General features: G+C 41.8%; 1 non-coding gene across 1 annotated transcript; it reads left to right on the top strand.

Moving 5' to 3' along the window:
* The first annotated feature begins 21,238 nt into the window (after positions 1 to 21,238).
* LOC132031641 (small nucleolar RNA R71) lies at positions 21,239 to 21,344 on the top strand. Its single transcript, XR_009408322.1, has one exon. It is a non-coding gene; the product is annotated as a small nucleolar RNA R71 (small nucleolar RNA).
* The last annotated feature ends 238 nt before the right edge of the window (positions 21,345 to 21,582 follow it).

Below are 21,582 nucleotides of genomic sequence, written 5' to 3'. Positions count from 1 at the left end.
AGACTTAGCACCGCATTTCATCCCCAAACTGACAGACAAGCTAAACGCACTATTCATACCTTGGAATATATATTGCGAGCATGTGTATTAGATTTCATAGGTAATTGGGATGATCATTTGCCACTTATTGAATTTGCATATAACAATTGCTATCATTCCAGTATCCAGATGGCCCCGTACAAAGCTCTATACAGAAGGAAGTGTAGATCGCCAATTGGGTGGTTTAAAGTAGGAGAGACACAACTAATAGGTCCTGAATTGATTCAGCAAGCAGTGGAAAAGATCAAGTTTATTCGGGATCGATTATTGACAACCCAGAGTCGTTAGAAATCGTATGCAAACAATCATCGATGAAACTTAGAATTCCAAGTTAATGATTGGGTATTCTACGAAAGTGTAAAGTAGATGAAAGGTGTAATGAGATTCGACAAGAAGGGTAAGCTTCGTCCTCGGTATATTGGACCTTATAAGATTGTGCACAAGGTAGGCCAAGTGGTTTATGAACTAGATCTACCTCTAGAGCTTGACTCAGTCCATCCAGTTTTTCATGTGTCGATGCTCCGTAAGTGTGTTGGAGATCCTTCCAGAATTATGCCTGTAAATGATGTTCAAATTACGGATAAGTTGGCTTGTGAAGAAGTACCCATTGCCATACTAGATAGGCAAGTGCGGAAGCACAAAACTAAGGATGTAGCTTCAGTTAAGGTTCTGTGGAGAAACAATAATAGAGAAGAGATGACTTGGGAAAAAGAAGAAGAAGATATGAAGTTCAGATATCCGTATTTATTTCCACCTCCAGAAGGGACTCAAGCAGAGACGCCATTATCCCCAGGTATGAAATACTTTCTTTTAATGCTTTTGGGTCGTGTGTTGCCATGTTTTCTTACCGTTTCTATTGTAGCCCTGTAAGGCGATGTTATTTTGGGTTTTTACGTGATAGGATGGTAGTGCCATATTATAGGGGAAACTACGGTGAAATTCTGTAAGAATCACCGAGAACCTAACATTCGAGGACGGAGATGTTGTTACGGGGGGGGGGGGGGGGTGTTACACCTCAAAAATTCGTGTTGTTGTTCTATGAATAGACTAACGCGAGCTTGAGGTGGACCTGAAGTCTATATGACTTTAAGGAGGGCATTTGGTAGCTTTAAAGTGCATACTACAAGATTTTGAAGTTATATGAATCGGTGAAACTAAGTTTGTCGAAGGAAGCAAAGTACAAGTCGTGTTTGGGGAGGGTTTTGGTGATTATCGAGGTAGCGATTATTTAGTAATGTCTAGGGAGGAGTTATGGGGCTCCTTAGATGGTTAATTAAGTGTTAAACAAGTGCCAAAAAGACTCCATAAGGATTTAAGATCAAACGAATCGATGAATATAATTTTGGAAAAGGTGAGTTATATGACCACATATATGGTCCGTACAACAGTTACAGTGAAGGTTCATCACTGGTGAAATTATACGGTCACTTATACGGACCGTATAAGTGTCCATATAACCATGTCGGGCAGCTTTATTTTCTTGTTATAAATAAGTGACCCAAGTTCTTATTTCTAGAATTTCTCCCATCTTCTCCACAACTCTTGAAAGGCTCTAGAATATTCCACACCATATCAACACAAACCCAGAGAAATCAAGGATTAAATACCAGAATCAAGAGAATCAAGTGCGAGAGAAGCTCACGAGGGTTGGTAGAAGCCAAGAATTCCTTTGGTATTGAAGTTAGGGTTTCTCTCAAGTGAAGTATATTCATCAAGTTCATTCTTATACGATCAGGTGAGTTTCACATCTATATCATGTAATTAAGAGTATTTGGTTGTTGAGTAACTTGAATGAAGGAAGGAAGAAGAATATGAAGCTCAAATATGGATTTAATGGTATTCTTGAATAGTGAATTAATTTGAGTCATGATTCTTAGTGTACGTGATGCTAATGACATTGAAGAAGTATTATATGAAAGTGAATATGGTGTGTGTTGTAGTTATGATTATGGATGATTTTGAAAGGGAGTCTTGACAATTGAACAATGCTTAATTTGAAGAAGTCTATTGAACTCTGTTTGTTCACGACAAAGAGCCAAAGTTATGAGAAGCTTTGATGCGCGACGTAAAGCGGACCGTAACTCCTCATAACACAAATCAAGTCAAATATTAGTTTCGTATTCTTTTATGAAATTTATTAGAATAAGATTTTATTATAATTGTACCGAGTGGGATTCAACACTTCCAACTCTTTTCTTTTTAAACTTTTGAATAAGTTGTTTGTTTTATTTTGTGTAATTTATAATTTCAAAACCTCTCCTTTCATCAATTTTATTCTCTCAAATAGTAACGAGACAATACACATCTGTAGCCTAGAATTTGACAAAGTACGAGGCGAACAATAGACTTCTTCAAGTTAAGCAATGTTCAATTCTCAAAACTCCCTTTCAAAGTCATCCACAATCATAACTACAACACAACACCATATCCATCCTCGTATAATACTTTCTCAACATCCTTAGTATCATTCATAACAAGATTATACTCATATCATACTAAGAATCATGACTCAAGTTAACTTACTACTCAAAACACCATCAAATTCATAGTTAAGCTTCATATTCTACTTTCTTCTCTCATCCAAGTTATTCAACCACTCAAATACTTTTAATAACATCAAATAGATGTAAAACTCACCTTTGATCATATAAGAATGAACTTTGGATGAATATACTTCACTTGAGAAAAACCCCAACTTCAATATCAAGAAAATTCTTGACTTCTACAAACCCTAGTGAGCTTATCTACACTTGATTCTCTTGGTTCTTGGTGGTTAATCTTTGATTTCCCTTGGATTTGTGTTAATATGGTGTGAGGAATATTCTAGAGCTCTCAAGAGTTGTGGAGGAGATGGGAAATGAAAAATAAGAACTTGGGTCATCTTTTTATAAAAAAAACTAAAGCTGCCCGATTGGATTATAACACTTACACGGCCCGTATAATTTTATATGGTCCGTATAAGTGACCGTATAATATCTGCAGTGATGACCCCTCACTGCAACTGTTATACGGACCCTTATACGGACCGTATAAGTGGTCGTATAACTTCATTTTTCCGAGATTGATTTTGTCGATTCGTTTGACTTCCAATCCTTACGGAACCTTCTTGGCACTTGTATAACACTTCACTAACCATCTAAGGAGCTCTATAGCTTCGCCTCAAGACGTTACAAAGTCAATATTAGCTCGGTCATTGCGAAATCTTCCCGAACGCAACCTATGTTTCACTTCCTCCAATAAACTTAGATTCTCCGATTCATATAGCTTCAAAATCTTGTAGTACGCACTCTAAAGCTATCAAGTACTCTGCTTAAGGTCATATGGACTCCATGTTCTCCTTAAGCTTGCATTAATCTATTCACAGCACAACAACACAAAATGTTCGAAGTGTAACATTCTTTCCCCCTTAGGAACATTCGTCCTCGAATGTTAAGTTCTCGGGGATTCCACAAAAAATTCGCCAGAGTTTCTCCTGTAATATGGCACTACCATCCGATTGGCAATCTGCACTTCCTCCCATACAGAGCCTCATACGGGGCCATCTGGATACTAGAGTGATAACTGTTGTTATAAGCAAATTCGACAAGTGGCAAATGATCATCCCAATTACCTATGAAATCTAATATACATGCTCGCAACATATCCTCCAAGGTCTGAATGGTGCGTTCAGCTTGTCCATCAGTTTGTGGATGAAATGCTATCCTGAGTCTCACTTGAGTACCCAAACCTTCTTGAAAGGACTTCCAGAATTTAGCTATAAATTGTGCTCCTCTGTCTATAATAATGGATATTGGGACACCATGAAATCGCACTATTTCTTTAAGGTACAGCCTTACGTAATCTTCCGCTGAGTATGTAGTTCTGACTGGAAGGAAATGAGCTGATTTCGTAAGTCTGTCCACGATTAGCCATATGGAGTCATACTTACGCCGAGAGCGAGGTAAGCCTACAATAAAATCCATATTGATCACTTCCCATTTCCAGGTTGGAATTTTCATAGCTTGCAACAATCCTCCTGGCTTTTGATGCTCAATTTTCACTTGTTGACAATTTGGACTTTGAGCTACAAACTCCGCTATATCTTTCTTCATTCCGTCCCACCAATACATTGACTTACGGTCATGGTACATATTTGTAGCTCCTGGGTGAACAGAATAACGGGAGTAATGGGCTTCTTCCAGAATCTGATGGTGTAATTCTGCAACATCTGGAACACATAGCCTGCTTCGATACCTGAGAACCCTATCTACAGAAATCTCAAATGGTGAATTTTCCTTCTGGGGAAGTGTATCTCTATAATGACTCAACTTGGCGTCTTTATATTGGCGCTTTTTCACTTTCATAGCTAGGGATGAAACAGCTGGGTTATGAATAGCAATTCCTACATTGCCCGAGTCCGTTAAGCGAACTCCTAGGCTAGCTAGCTGGTAGAGCTCATGGACTAAGAATTCCAAGGACAGTACGTAAATGATCCGCCAGAACTCACATTTTGAAAACTTGGCATACAATTCACGAGTCCGAAGAATTCCAAGGACAGTGCGTAAATGATCCGCATGCTATGTTTCTGACCGAAAGTATACCAAAATATCATCGATAAACACAATTACGAATAGATCTGGGAAAGGTCTGAACACATTATTCATCAAATTCATGAACACTGCCGGGGCGTTAGTCAATCCGAATGACATTACTCGAAATTCATAATGACCATATCTGGTCCTAAAAGCCGTCTTCGGAATATCTTTTTCTCTAACTCTCACTTGGTGGTATCCTGATCTCAGATCTATCTTTGAAAACCACTTAGCACTCTGCAATTAATCAAACAAATCGTTGATTCTCAGAAGCGGATATTTATTCTTTATTGTCACCTTGTTCAACTGCCTATAATCAATACACATTCGTAAAGAACCATCTTTCTTTCTTACGAACAAGACAGGTGCTCCCCATGGCGAAGAACTGGGCCTAATAAATCCCTTCTCGAGCAAATCCTTCAGTTGTGTCTTGAACTCTCTCAATTCAGCTGGAGCCATTCTGTAAGGAGGAATAGATATGGGTTCGGTGTCCGGCAACACAGCAATAGTAAAATCAATCTCCCGTTCCGGTGGAAGACCTGGAAGCTCATCGGGAAACACATTTGGGAACTCATTTACTACCGGAACGGATTGAAAAGTCGGCGGCTTTGCTTCGGTGTCATGAACTCGGACTAAATGATAAATATAGCCTTTGGCAATCATCTTCCTTGCCTTGAGATAGGAAATAAACCTACCTCTTAGAGATGCTCCGTTACCCTTCCATTCAAGCACTGGTTCTCTCGGAAATTGGAACCAAACCATTTTTGTCCCGCAATCCACATTAGCATAACAAGAAGCCAACTAATCCATATGCATAATAACATCAAAGTCTAACATTTCCAGCTCGATCAAATCAGTTACAGTGTGACGATCACATACCACAATCACACAGTTTTTGTATACTTGCCTAGCTATTACCGGGTCGCCAACAGGAGTAGATACCTTAAAAGGTTTGATTGGCTCGGGTTTCACCCCAATACGGCCAGCAATATAAGGAGTGATAATACGACAAAGTAGAACCCGGGTCAATCAATGTATAAACATCATGAGAGAATACTGATAATATACTTGTGACAACGTCAGGGGAGGACTCAAGATCCCGTCGCCCAGCTAATGCATAAATACGAGGCTGAGGGCTACCTGGACCGGATGCTACCCCTCTGCCCCTACCACGGCCGGCTGCTGATCCTGTGGGCTGAGCCCCACCTCTACCACTCATCGAGGGACAATCACTCATCATGTGCCTAATATGGCCACAAGCATAACATGCATCAGAGCCTCGGCGACACTGACCCGCATGTAATTTACCACACTGACTGCATCGTGGTACCTGTGGTCTCCTCTGACTAAAATCACCTCCAAACTAGGAACCCAAAAATCTTGAACTCTGACCCGATCTAGAATAAATGGGGCGATCAAATCTCCTACCCGCAAATCGAGGAGGTGCACTACTCGTGGATTGGCCTGAATATCTGGAGTACGGAGGCCTCTAACCCCCTCTATACTCACTACTAGCACCGGCAGATCTGGCACTCTTACTCACCGTTGTGCGGCTGCTGCTGCTCTTCTAAATTCTGGGCATGGGCCTGAATACGAGAGATGTCCATCCCTTTCTGAAGTGAAGCTGTCAAGCAATCTTTGATCAAATGTGGCCCTAAGCCACTCACAAACCGATGCACCCGGTCTCCCATATCGGCTACTATGGTCGGAGCATACCTAGCTAATGAATTAAAACGGAGACTATACTCTAGAGCACTCATATTTCCTTGCCTTAGATTCAAAAACCTGTCAGCTCGGACCTTCGAACCTCGGGTGGCAAATAGTGGCGGATGAAAGCACCTACGAACTCCTGCCAAACCGGGGGAGGTGCATTTTCCCTTATAGAAAGTATCCAATTATTATACCAAAGAACGGCTACATCCCGTAGTCTATATGAAGCCAACTCCACTGACTCAGTATCGGAAGCATGTATTAGTCTCAGTGTCCTCAGCATCTCATCTATAAAGCCCTGCAGGTCTTCATCCGGCTTTGACCCAAAAAATTCTGGAGGATTCAAACTCATAAAATCACGGGCTCTGGCACTAATCGCTCTATCACTAGGACTTGCACTCTGTCGCTGAGCCTGGGCAACAACTAGCTGGGTCAATAACTGAATAGCCTCGGTTATCTGCTGGCCCGAAGCACTCGGTGGAGGAACTGGAGGCATTGGAGCTAGAGCTGAGGCCCCTTCATGCTCCTCTAAAATTGGCGGAGTGTGGGAAATACGAGATGGAGCCTCATTATGGGATTCACCTTCCTCTATATTTACCGGTCCTTTTCAGTCCGCCTTCCTGTCATGGTCTTTCCCTTTTGGGCAACTGTTGCTTTCTTTTTCACAGGCATCGCTGAAATCATAATGCACGATTAGAGAGAAAAGAGGAATCTTACATTATAGCTCTATCGCATGATCTATGAAGAAGAAAAACGGTCATTATTCCTAAATGGCCCGCAGCCTCTTGTTTATAAGTGTGGTGCGCTTCACACCCATAAACCAGACTCTATTGGACACGGCTCGTAGACACACCCTAGGACGGAACTGCTCTGATACCACTTTTGTCACGACCCAACTAGAGGGCCATGATGAGCACCTGGAGCTAGCCTACCGAGCACCACCTGTCAAACTTACCATCAACCTTAACCTGAACATACACCATTCTCGACACAAAGCTTATTACGAAACGATCTTCGTTTACTTCTAAAAAAAAACACACACACACACAGATATATATATATATATATATATATATATATATATATATATATATATATATATATATATATATATATTTATGCATATACATATACATATACATACATAAGCCCACAGGGCTACAAAATGATATACAAACTATACACTGAAAGATCACATAACATCTACTACCCACACATATGTATCTATGAGCCTCTACTAAGATACTGAAATCATAGGGACGGGACAGGACCCCGCCTTGCCCCAAATATGTACACAAAAGAATATACCAATAAGCGGCAACTCCGGAGTAGTGGAGTGCTCCTGTATATCTGCTGAGAAAACGCCTAGGTGTCCGGACCGTCTCCCTGTCTACCTGCAGGCATGAACGCAGCGTCTATCAAAGAAAGAATGTCAGTACGAACAATGTACTGAGCATGTAAGGCATGCATAAGAACATAATAAGGAAATAAAAAAAACGTAAGGTGAAGAGATAACCTGCAACTGATTGCCTCTTAAGGTAGAATCATGGATGCTAACTTTTACATTAAACTAACACCATATCATATATACATATCTATAAGATGCTCGACCATATAGGTGCGGTGTGATCATCATTAGCCAGCGTCCGGGCCCCCCGCATCCGGGGTAACCATCTCATGCCGCCCACTAGTGGTGTCTGCCAGGCCAAATAGGCACGGTGTAATTATCATAAGCCGCCCACTACGCCCATCGTAGTGGTTTCTGCCCGACCAACTAGGCCCAGTGTAATCATACATATATATATAACATAAAGCATGCATGAGAGCCCAAGTAAAAGCTACAACTCTATCGGAGTGACGTAAGGTCGGTAACCTCCGATTATATTATGGAACCATCTTCATTGCCATGCCTCACCTTGAAGGAACTAATATCATGAGGTGAGACTACAACAAGGAATAATATCAATGAAATCATAAAACAAAATTTCCAAGCTCATAATAGCATCATCTCATAAGCTTCGGAATCTCTAAAAATAGCATCATCATTATCATAGTACATATCTCATCTCTAGCTCATAAGAAACTCTTAAGAATCATGAACTTTCAACTTGTGGGATGTAAGAAAGTCATGCAAATATATAAGAGATGGTAATATAAGAGTCATGCCCTTTTAAAGAAAAGCTGAGATAGTACAGCCCGGAAAAGTTACAGAGTTCAGCCAGAACTCACATTTTGAAAACTTGGCATACAATTCACGAGTTCGAAGAGTTCCAAGGACAGTACGTAAATGATCCTCATGCTCTGTTTCTGACGGAGAGTATACAAAAATATCATCGATAAACACAATTACGAATAGATCTAGGAAAGGTATGAACATATTATTCATCAAATTCATGAACACTGCCGGGGCGTTAGTCAATCCGAATGACATTACTCGAAATTCATAATAACCATATCTAGTCCTGAAAGTCGTCTTCAGAATATCGTTTTCTCTAACACTCACTTGGTGGTATCCCGATCTCAGATCTATCTTTGAAAGCCACTTAGCACTCTGCAATTAATCAAACAACTCGTTGATTCTCGGAAGCGGATATTTATTCTTTATTGTCACCTTGTTCAACTGCCTATAATCAATGCACATTCGTAAAGAACCATCTTTCTTTCTCACAAACAAGACAGGTGCTCCCCATGGCGAAGAACTGCGCCTAATAAATCCCTTCTCGAGAAAATCCTTCAGTTGTGTCTTTAACTCTCTCAATTCAGCTGGAGCCATTCTGTAAGGAGGAATAGATATGGGTTCGATGTCCGGCAACACAACAATAGTAAAATCAATCTCCCGTTCTGGTGGAAGACCTGCAAGCTCATCGGGAAACACATCTGGGAACTCATTTACTACCGGAACGGATTGAAAAGTTGGCGGCTTTGCTTCGGTGACATGAACTCAAACTAAATGATAAATATAGCCTTTGGCAATCATCTTCCTTGCCTTGAGATAGGAAATAAACCTACCTCTTGGAGATGCTGTGTGATCCGCTCAAATTACACCTATTAGTAGCGTAAAGCGGACGTTGTTAAATATAGTAACCCAAACAAGGTTAGGGTCGAATCCCACAGGGAATATGGAGAGAAAAAGGTACTAATTATATATGTAACTAATCTCTAGAAACTTTAATTTTATTCCGAATTGTGTAGAGGAGAGGTCTGGTTTGTATTCGCTATTTTGAAGTATTTGGAATTTGTTTGGATTAAAAGAACCAAAGTTGTGTCCCCATTTAATGATTAGATGTTATGCTATGGGTATCAATATGATATATTTCTAATGGGTCGAGGTTTTGTATGAACTTAATCTCTAATGCACTTCTTAATATTTTCCAATAGTTAGAAAGTATTTCTTTTCATGATTTTCCCAAATGTGGAAAAGTTGCAAGTAAGACCGATTAAATATGCCAAGTAGAACTCATTTTATCCCTAAGTGAGTTCATTAAACGAGGGTTAGAGCCCCGAGTCCTTGTTATATTATTTCAATACACCCTAGTTCATCTTTCCAAACAAACTAGGGTTTGTGCATAAGCAAGTGTTTGCAACCACTAACTAACAATGAATATGAGAAATAATAAAACACATCACAACCCATTATATATATATATATATATACAATGTTAGACACCCATTACAGAACACCCATCATTTGGGTCTACAACTTTGATTAACGAAACTACTCACACATAATGGTCACAAAAGTAGTAAGCAATAATAGAGACATAAAGCTTACAAAGTGTGATAAAGATGATGGAAAATGGAATCTTATTGTCTTCACTAAGCTCCAAAAGTGGAGTTATCAATGCTCACCCACCAAAGGAACTTTGTTCACGTGTGCAATAAAAACTGGCTGCCAAAAATAACCAAAATGTTCTTTAAATAGGCTCCAAAAATGCACAGCAGCGACTGACAAAATTGCCCCTGATAGCAGGATCGACGGACCGTCGATCGTTCGACGATCCGTTGATTCCTCCGTCCTTTATTTCTTCAGTGATGTGATCCATTTGATGGTGCCGTCGACCAGTGCGACGCTCCGTCGAGTATTCCGTCTTTCTCTCTTCTTGTTGACAAATCTTGTTCGACGACACAAACGTCGAAGCGTCGATCAGTTTAACGCTTCGTCGATAGCTTCGTCCTTTGTTTTCTTCAACTAAGGCCATCGCTAGATATTCGAGCTTATCCACGCTTCAAAGGACGGTCCGTGGACTAGTCGACGGACCGTCGATTCTTCATTTCTGGCCAATTTTTCCTTTGTTCTTTGTTTTTGCTTTTGGGCCATCGTCTTCCTAAAACACAACAAAAACATATTAACATGAACCAAACTTACTTGAAAACAACCAAAATTTATAGTAAAAAGGTGTCGAATGTGCCATAAATCTGTGGCACATCAACACCCCCAACTTAGGATCATTGCTTGTCCTCAAGCAAGTCAGACAAAACAACTACAAGATAAAACTACAACTATACTAAAACTAAAGTAAAAGTGACTACAATGGTGTTTGCTCATCACTACTGGCATGTGCATTTTCAAATCAACTCCTTCTTTCCTCATTCCCAAACAAGGTTCTTTCATAATAACTTATTAGAATTGACCATGACGCTTCAATCAATGACATCACATTATCAGAAGTATTTATGCTTGCGAGTATTCACCATTATGACCTTACTTAGATCAGAGAATGTCCCACACACAATTTTAAGATAAGAACCGGGACAAGGATGGATGAGAATAGAAAGCACTCACGCTCACAAAGAAGTTCATGATTTACAAGTGTAGATACCATATGCTTGCTCTTAATTTCAATGCCTAACACTTTCGGATGGTTCAGTTGTGATCACTATAGGACTTGTTCTTGGGTTGTAATGTAGGCTCGGGGACGGGTAGGATACTTATTTGGGAATTAGTGACTCATCCTCCTCGACACTACACATTCTTACCCTTTTTTTTTCACGCCCATTCTATTCATTCTTCAGCTCATGACTAAGATGTGATTTTATTCTTACTAGAATTTACAATCTTTTTATGAGACAATTTTTTATTTTTTTTATTTTTTTATAAAACACTTTTCTCAAATTTGATCCGCTATCACATCCAGTTCTCGACTATGTAACTCACACACCCCCAGCTTTAGGCTCTTGGCCTCTACTTCACACATATACCACCCCCAGCTAGGCGATTTTCCTCTTTTCTCTAGTAGTGTCATGGAGGGAACGGGTGCAAAGATGGAATGAATTCATGAAGCGGGGAAAAGGTTTATTATGACTAATCAAGAAAACAAGTCAAAGGCTCAAAATGGGAACAAATGATATTCATATAGAACGGGTTTTGGGCTTTTTAAGGTTAACGTGACTATTTACAAGGAAAGCCTATGATCACTTCACAACCAACTATCCTAAGCAATATAGCATAACCTACCCGAGGCCAAGTTCTAGATCCACATATGCTAACAATGAACACAAGAAGTTCTCACACGCACAATGGCATAAGGATTTGAACACTCAACTCATACACACTCTAATATCTATGATGTCACAAAAAGAATCATACATGTCAATTCATTACAACTTACGATACGCAATAAACTTTCGGTGGGGTCAATTTCAAATCAATCGATTTTCGAGTTCACAAATATCCTTTTCACTCAAAATTCATGCCATAAGTTCAAAATGCAACAACCATGAAAGTCACAATTACTTTAAACAAGATTTAACACATATATACACTACAAGATACATCAGGTTACCCACCCCCAGCAAAAAGAGGATGCATTGTCCTCAATGCATCAAAAATCATACCATCACCCCATGGTGGATGGGCCGACCTGAGATGCTCTAATCCTGCTGTTGCTGCTGAGGTTTCTCCTCCGCATCAGTGCGAATGGGAACCCTCGCTACTGCTAGCTCAGTGGACTCGAAGGGCGGAGCTCGCGGCCCCGTGGTCGCAGTCCCGAGAGAGCTATCGTAATCGGCTTTGACCGGTACCGGGATAGCATTAGTCTTTGGAAGATGCTCCGCTGAACCTCGTTTCCAGGCGCGACCGCCGAATACCCTCCTGAAGCTCGGGGTCCTCATCCTCGTTATCCTCCCTCTCATCATCGTCATCGTGACCAATGTTTCAGGCCTCTTTCTCTTGCAACTTTCCCTAGGCTCATCCTCAGTCACTAAGTCAACTACTCTGATCAAATCTGAAATACTGGCGACTGGCACAGGTGGTGTCGGGTCATCCACAATAACCTGCTCTCTTTCTCGAAGGGCCTTAATCTCAGCTCTGAGTTGGTCAAGCTCGATCTTCAAATCTCCCGAAGTGCCACTCTCACTCTTCTACTCAATAGTGAGTATCGGCATCTCTAAACTGTCAAGTTGCGCATTCACCCTAGCGTGATGCCTCTCCAAAGCCTTCTGAAGAGGCTCCAATTCTGGTGCAATCTCCTTGCGAACAAACCTACCCAACTGCTGTAATATCCGGGTCACTTTCTGATCAGCTCGCTCTGCCTTGATGGCAAACTCTCTGAAGTTGGCTCTGTTGAGGACAAAGAGATCTTTGGAGGCTGATGCTACGGCTAAAGGAGGAATAGGAGATGAAGACGGGACAAAGACATCGAGGTGGTACCTCTGAAGGAGGGGAAGCATCGACTACGATGGTGTGGGAGGCCGTCGCGTGTGGACGATCCCTCCGTGCCTAGATCAACTATGCCCTGTGGCACTGAATCTATAACATGCTCAGTCTGCTCATCCGTGAGATCTAGCAGTGAAGTACTGGTGGCCTGAGATGTACGGAGGGTCTCATCCTTACTCCGTGTGATGTCACACACCTTTGTTGCGGGGAGAGTGACTGCAAATGTATCAATGTGCCTTACCTGGGCTAACCTACACAACTGTATGATAAGGCACGGGAATATCAAGGCTGTCGCCTCCTGTGGTACGCGTGCCCGAATGGCTCTACTGATCAATTCACCCAAGTTCATTGGGTACCTGGATAGCATGGCAGCCACAACCACTGCTCTGTCCGGTGTGACTATGTTATCTGCTCCCGTGGGTAGAACCCGATATATGACGAAATTCCACTAAAATTTAGCTTCCAAGCTGATATCCGCCTTATGTATTTTGGCAGCCAAGTTGCTCACCCATGGGGCCTTGTCCGCCGGCCCTCTAGCCATCACCGTCGCAAACCATTCCCTCACAGATTGCTCAGCTCTTCTTTCAAACTTATCATCATATTCCACTGTGGTCGGTGCAACGAAGTCATCCCCAAAATAAAACTTGTTGATTGTGCGGGCTGAGATATCAACATGTACACCCCGAACATACACTGTGTCTAATGGAGGGGTGGCTTTCAAATCTCTCTTATTCTTGTGCCACTGCTCTAGTAGCACTCTGTAGGTAGCATAGAATTTTCGAACCATGGTCGGGCAATAATCCCCTGGAGGCTGTGTGAATGCCTCAAGATGATAGTGCTGGATGAGATCAGTAATCCGAGGGTAACTCTCTAATCCGCTCATACTGATTTGTTCTTCTTCTTGAATATTCCTCCTCGGATTACCCCCGGTGACTGTAGTCGCCCCTTTTATGTAGTACTTTCGACACCTATCATAAGGGAATCAGATTGCAGCTGCCTCCCTCTTTTGCAGTCGTAGCTGCTCTTGGTCCTCATCTGAATTTCGCTCAGGAGCGGCTGGTTGCTCTGTTGCTGCCGCGCTAGCACTAGCGGATGAGGAGGATGAAGCCCCCTCTTCAGACTAGGAGGAGTGTGGGGCAGGTGATGCTGCGAGGGGAGTGGTGGCCCGTGCCCTCATTCTTGTCGTTGGGACCACCGCTTGACGTTCAGAGTCAGAGGGTTCATCCCTAAGAGTAAGGTTTGTTTGTCCTCGATCTCGGCCTTTTTTAGGACCACCACCCCGCTTGACTGGATTCTTTGGAGGCATATCTGCAAAAAGAACACCCTTCGTCGTTGAGACAACCATAGAAATATAACAAAACCAGAAAAAGGTGCAAAACATGTGATAATGTTAAAGCTGCCAGCGGTCCGTCGATTTGCTAGAAGAGTCATCGAACAGATCGACGGAAAGTCGAAGTGTTCGTCGAATCGATCGACGAGCTGTTGATCTCATCGTGGATCTCTATTTAGCCACTAGAAATTACAAATTAAAGGTGGTGGGAAGGACGCCCCATCGATTGATTCGACGGGCCGTCTAGTCCATCGTTGAGTTTGTTTTGGTTCAGACTTCTGAGAGGACTCATTCGACATTGAGAAGGATGGTCCGTCGAATGAATTGACGGACCATCGAACTGAGCGTCGAATGATTCTGTAGGCTGCTGCTACAAATTCAATACAATCCTTGGGACGTGGTGTAAACCCTCACGTAGTTTGGGGTTACTCAGACTTCACCCCACGTTGGCTTGGGTTAGAATAGGGGAAACAATTGGTGGGCAAGACAACTCTGTGGTCGTAATGTCCTCCAAGCCAACGTTACAAACAACACCGCACTTAGGCATTTCATCAAACAGGTGGCAGGAAAAACAATAACAATCTCATGAATGAGGTGTGTTTGTCGTAATGCCCTTCGACTCGGCGAAAGACCAATGAATCAAACATCCAAAAACAAACCACCCCCAGCAAAAAAAAAATGAGCATCCCAGGCGAAATAATAAAAAAACATGGAGCATTTCGAAGGCAAGCAAAATAATAGAAAAACATGGAAGGCAAGCAAATAACTAATATGAACAAGTGAACAAGCAATACATGATCTATCATACCTTAAAATTGAAAGGAGACTTGATTGTAGGCCCTAAGGAATGATGAACACACAATATGCCACTACTAGGGTTACACACAACAGAGGGAGAGAGAGAACTAGGGAGGGAATAATGGTGAAGGAGAGGAATGGTGGTTCAGGGGTGTATTGAAGAGAGGGGGAATTGGGTAACGGTTAGGGGAGAGGGAGAGGTGGAGAGAGAGAGAGAGAATGTGAAAAGAAATGAATGGGGGGAGAGAGAGAGAGAGACGACGCCAGTTTATTTTAAGACTAACCAGAACCGACGCGTCAAAAGGACGAAGCGTCGATTGGGTCGACATTCCGTCGAGTGAAAACGTCAATTTTTTTAGAACTTTATGAAAAAAAGAGAAGAACGCCCCGTCGAACTGACCGTCGATCAGTTCGACGGAGCGTCAAACCTGTCGTCGAACTGCCATTATTTCCAGTGATGAATCTTTCAGGCAGTCCACTTCGACGGTTCATTCGATAGCTCGTCGAATAGATCGACGGTGCATCGAATGTGCGCCGTTCATCTGCTTTCCTGGCAATTTCTGGATTCAACACTTAGGTTCCTCGACATATCAACAAACATCAAAACAACACAACAACAAAAACTAACGAAATGAAAAACATACTGCGAAAATGAACATGGGTTGCCTGCCAAGAAGCGCACAATTTAACGTCGCGGCACGATGTAATACCACTTTTGGTGTTAAGGTCCCGTGCCATGTTTCAACTGGTGAGCATCAACAATCTTGTCCCCATCAACCATCCAATGGTAGTGCTTTACCCGATGGCCATTCACCTTGAAAGTGCGAGTCCCATCTTCGGACTTCAATTCCATCGAACCATTAGGTGAAGCACTCACCAAAGTAAAAGGGCCGGACCACTTGGATTTTAACTTGCCCGAAAATAGCTTCAACCTTGAGTTGAAAAACAGCACCGAATCACCCGGTTGAAAATCTCTCTTCAACAGTTTGACATCATGATAATGCTTCATCTTTTTCTTTATACAAAGCTGCACTCTCGTAGACATGATACCGAAACTCATCCATTTCATACATTTGAAACAACCACAACTTGGCTGCTTCTTCCCAATCCATGTTCAATTTTTTTTAATGCCCACAACGCTTTGTGTTCAAGTTCAACCGGTAGATGGCAAGCTTTGCCAAACACCAATCGACAAGGAGAAGTACCAATGGGCGTCTTGAATGCGTTCTATAAGCCCAAAGAGTATCGTCAAGCTTTAATGACCAATCGGTTCTATTCGCATTAACCGTCTTGGCTAAGATACTCTTTATCTCCCGATTGGAGACTTCGACTTGCCCACTAGTTTGGGGATGGTAAGGGGTTGCCACCCTATGCTTCACTCCATACTTCTCCATGAGATTAGCGAATTTCCTATTGCAAAAGTGAGTGCCACCATCACTAATGAATGCCCTAGGAGTGCCAAACCTCGTGAATATGTTCTTTTTGAGAAAATTTCTGACACTCTTACCGTCATTGTTGGGCAATGCTACCATTTTGACCCACTTGGACACATAGTCAACCGCAATAAGGATGTACCTCATGCCACGAGAACTCACAAATGGGCCCATAAATTCGATGCCCCACACATCAAAGAGTTCAACCTCCATGACAAAATTCATTTGCATTTCGTGCTTCCTCCCACCGACCTTTATGTATATATGCACTGACATTGGTCACAAGATTTCACCATCAGATTTGCATCATGATAAAGGGTAGGCCAATAATAGCCACATTCAAGCACTTTTGCCGCGGTACGGTTCCCACTATGATGACCCCCCACGGGAGAGTCATGGCAAGCTTTCAAGATTTCCATGGCCTCGGATTCGGCCACACATCACCGAATGATGTTGTCGGCACAAGTGCGGAACAAATAGGGCTCATCCCAATAGTATTGACGACTATCTCTCAAAAATTTCTTCTTTTGATAAGCCTTGATGTCGTCGGGGATAAGATCCGTCACCAAGAAGTTGGCGATATCCGCATACCAAGGAGCAACCTCACAAGATACAACCAAAAGTCTCTCATCGGGGAAAACATCATTTAATTCAAGATCTCCACTCGGTCTCCTAGCTTCCTCAAGTCTGGATAGAAGATCCGCAACTTGGTTTTCATAACCTTTTCGATGTTTGACCTCAAAGTCAAACTCTTACAACAATAATACCCAACGAATCAACTGCGACTTTGTATCTTTCTTTGTCATCAAATATCTCAAGGCTGCATGATCCGTGTGAACAACCACTTTGGATCCAAGTAGATAGGCCCGGAACTTCTTGTTAAATCCCGTATTTTGTACATTGGAATATTTTAAGCTGGTTGCGATAAGTTAAGGACAAGGCTATTTTTCGATTTTGTTTAATGCACAAGTTGCTTATGAATTTTATTGGCGTGGAAATATTAAGGAAAATTTGGGGCTAGAAGTTGAAAAATATATTTCATGAAAAGGCCACAAGTGGCCATGTGGCCATGTGGGTGTGTGGGTCCCACACATGGCTTGCCCAATTGTCTTAAGCCATAAGGGGGGGCATGTGTCCACCTTGTATTTGTAGAGGCTATATATATATATATAGAGGAGTGATGACAAAGCAAGACTTATTCATCACATTTACAACTCTAGAAATTTGGAGAAGCTTGGAGAAAAAAAAGGAGAAACAATTCGGCCAAGGTTGGCCGAACTTGGGGTCCAAAATATTGATCAAAAAAATAATTTTCTTCTAGCTTTTCAACCAATTGGAAGGTCCTTATTAACGTGAAGTAGTCGTTGGAGCAAGCAAAGCATTCGTTCTTGCAATTCACAAACCCTAGCCAAGTTGAGAAGCTAAGTAGTAAAGGTAAGGTTTAATCTCTTTTTCATATGTTATGGATGGTTTGTGCATGTTGTAGTGTGTGGAAACGGATGAAATTCATGAAATTATGTGTGTTGGTATTGAGCCGTGTATGTGTTGTGTTGTGTAGAGATGATGAACTAATTTTACTTAGTATTTTTGGTTGTTGTTGTTGTGGATTCTATGGTAAAAATGAAGGTTTGATGGTTCAAGTTGAAGTTGTAATCGTTTGTGGGCTGTTTTAGAAGCTAACGTGATTTTAATATAGTTTCTTGTATTTATGAGAATGAAGTTGTTAACGTGTGGATTGTTGGTATAGTTCGTGAATTTGGAGGAGAGGAATGTGTTGTTGTTGTTCGTATCGAGTTTGGAAGATGGCGGGTTGTGTTGTATGTGATTGATTTGAATGTAAATGAAATGCCGTCGAATTATGTAGAGGGGAGTTTCTAACGCTAGAATGCGTTTTGAATTAATTGTTGATATTGTTAGTATGGTTGTTGGTATTGTTGTTGATGAATTGGCCGAGTTGAATTCTCGGGGTTTGTTGAATTTATAAAGGAAATGCTGCCCAAATTTTTGTAAATGAAGTGCTAGCCTAGGATTGGATTCTTAACTACCTATAGCTAATGTTTGGTGTCTAATGACATTGTTTTAGATCTTGGGAAGCCCGAGACTTAAGTTCGGATTAGCTTAGGAAGCGGACGAGGTATGTAAAGCTTACCCTTTCTTTCTTTTGGCATGTCTTAGATCTAAGTAAGATATGATACGAGCCTTAGGGTAACTCTATTCATAGATCCGAGCATGTCTACGATTCTTATTCACTTCTTGATATTAGCCTTCTTAATATGGTCGGGCCATTATCCTTGTGTCTTTTGCATGATTGGATAGTAAATGTTGCATAAAGAGTTCTTGTTCCTAAAGGATTCTATGTTGAATAAGGTCCCTAACTTTCATAGACGGGATTGGATTGCCTTGATACGTCCGTAGAGGATTCTATAACGAATAATGCCCGTAACTTTCCTAGGCGGGCTCGGATTGGTTTGATACATGCCTAGGATCCCTGAGTCTTCCCTTAATACAGCTTATAGCGACTATTAGAAAGAACGTAATTTGGCTATCGTTTTAATACTCGAGCGTTGCTTACTTACCTATCGAGTCTCAAAAGATGATTTTATATGCATATGGTTGCTCACTACTCTGCTCGTGCTAGCTATTATTACTTCTTTCACCGAGTCCCGGGTCGGGTATGTATTCGTGCACAGTTTCACAGCATTGTTCACCGAGTCCCTCACTAGAGGGTCGGGTACGGTATATATATATATATGATGATATGATGATACGATGATGGCGCCGAGCCCACAGGATGGGCAGAGTATGGTATACATGATGGAGAGAGGATCTCCTTCACCGAGTCCCTCACTAGAGGGCCGGGACACGTTATATATGCATATGTACATGATGATTATTTACTTATGTCTCACCGAGTCCCTCACTGGAGGGCCGGGACACGTTATATGTATATGTACATGATGATTATTTACTTATGTCCCTCAGTCCCATAATGGGCTGGATATGATATTGATACGCATGAGTTATGTTTCAGAGGCAAGCCTTATGATTTTCTATACTCCTTATTTCAGTATGATCCTGTTCTTGTATTTCATGCTTTACATGCTCAGTACATATTCCGTACCCCCTTTCTTCGGGGGGCTGCGTTTCATGCCACGCAGGTGTATACAGATGGGTCGAGGATATTGGTAGAAGATGTTCCAATTTGGATTGGCGAGCTCCATTTCCTCTCGGAGTCTTTGCCGCCGAGTCGAGTATCTAGGTTATGGTATCTTGATTTATGTTAGAGACTTTGCGAGATAGAGTCACGTATATAACATGTCGGTCCTGTAAGCGGCTTCCGTAAGTATCATGTGCATTATGCATTATGTTACAGATTTTACTTGATTTGAGAAGGACGGAAAGCATGTTTTTGAAAAGCTTACATTATGCATTCATTTCATGATTTAAGAGTCCAGTAAGATTATGAATATCACGAGGGTCAGCGGGTTCGCTCAGCCCTAAGTAAGGGTCGTGTGCCCATCATGCCCTATCAAAAGTTGGGGTGTGACACTTCTCAAACGCATAAACAATGGCTAGAAGTTCTTTTGCGGTGACGGTATAATTCATTTGAGCTCCATTGAGGTCTTGCTAGCATAATAATAAATTGGGTGCAATGCTTGGGCAAAGGCACAACAATGATAGGTTCTTTTTTTCCCCGGGGCGCACCTTCTTTTCTCCTTTTTTTTTTTTTCATTTTTTTCATTTTTTTTTTCTTTTTTTCTCAATAACCTCATTATCAATCAGCTCGACAATGATAGGTTAAACTACCCTCTCATTCACCGTATTAAGAATCTTCCCACTTCTAGTAGAAATAGCTTTGCATGAGGCAATGTGATCACCTCCACTACCCCTTGGGTTCATAATTGTGTCGCTAGGAAGGCCCCACCTTTGTGGTGGTTGTTTCTCACGAGAAAGATCTTGCATTTGTGACTCAAGTTTTTAAATCGAAGCGGTGTGAGAGCCTACCACTTCGGTCAAATTTTCCATCTTCTTGTCACTCTTATTTTGGTTGTCCAAGATCTTTTCAAGCATAGATTCCATTCAAGAGGTCCCTTGATCATTGGTAGGACCCTCTCGCCAATTTTGAGAGTTAGAAGAACGGCCCTTTGGTGGAACATAGGCATTGGAATTCCGATCACCATAATTGTTGTTGTTGTAATCCCTCATGTCCGAACCACCATAATCATTTCGGCCATATTGATTGCTTTGTTGTTGGGGTCTCCATTTCTTTTGATAACCCCCTTGAGAGTTATCGATATAATTAGCATCCTTACGTTGTGGCTGCCCCTCTAGATAAGTTTCCTCCGAGACTTGATACATTCCGGAAGCATGAGATGGCATTTCTTCAACAACATTCACACTCTTAGCTTCTTTCTCCGCAAGCGTCTTTGACAGCAAATCCACGGTGGTTTGCGATTGAGCAAAAGCATGATCTCGCTCATGATTTTCTTTGGCCACCGCGGCAACAGAGGGACTACCATATGACAAGACTTCACTATCATTTGAGTGCCAAGCTTGATTGTGGGTGGTGAGATTATTGAGCAACCGGGTGATGTTAACAAATGACTTGTCCATGAAGCATCCCCCAGTGGCAGTATTGACGGTAATCTGATTCATTGTATCTAACCCCTTGTAGAACTTCTCGGTGAGAATAGCATCCGGAAACCCGTGAGTTGGAGATTGAGCTAGATAGTACTTGAAACGCTCCCATGCTGAATATAATTGTTCCCCCGGAAGCTATTTGAACTCAAAGATCTTATCTCGAAGTTCAGCCTTTTTGCTCGGTGGAAACCACTTCTTCAAAAATGTATTGGTTAGCTCGCTCCAGGTGTGTATAGAATTGCTGGGAAGCTTTTGATACCATTCCCTTGCTTGGCCAGACAAGGAATATTTAAAGACCCATAATCAAAGTGCATCAACAGAAACAACACCTTGGGATTGTTGAGCACATACGTGCAGGAAGTTCTTCAAATGTCGGAGTGGACAGTCCTCCGAAGAATTTCGAAA

The sequence above is a fragment of the Lycium ferocissimum genome, chromosome 1, assembly GCF_029784015.1.
Source record: "Lycium ferocissimum isolate CSIRO_LF1 chromosome 1, AGI_CSIRO_Lferr_CH_V1, whole genome shotgun sequence".
Lineage (NCBI taxonomy): Eukaryota > Viridiplantae > Streptophyta > Magnoliopsida > Solanales > Solanaceae > Lycium > Lycium ferocissimum.
The sequence above is the reverse complement of the archived record's forward strand: the minus strand, read 5'-3'. Positions and strand labels throughout refer to the sequence as shown.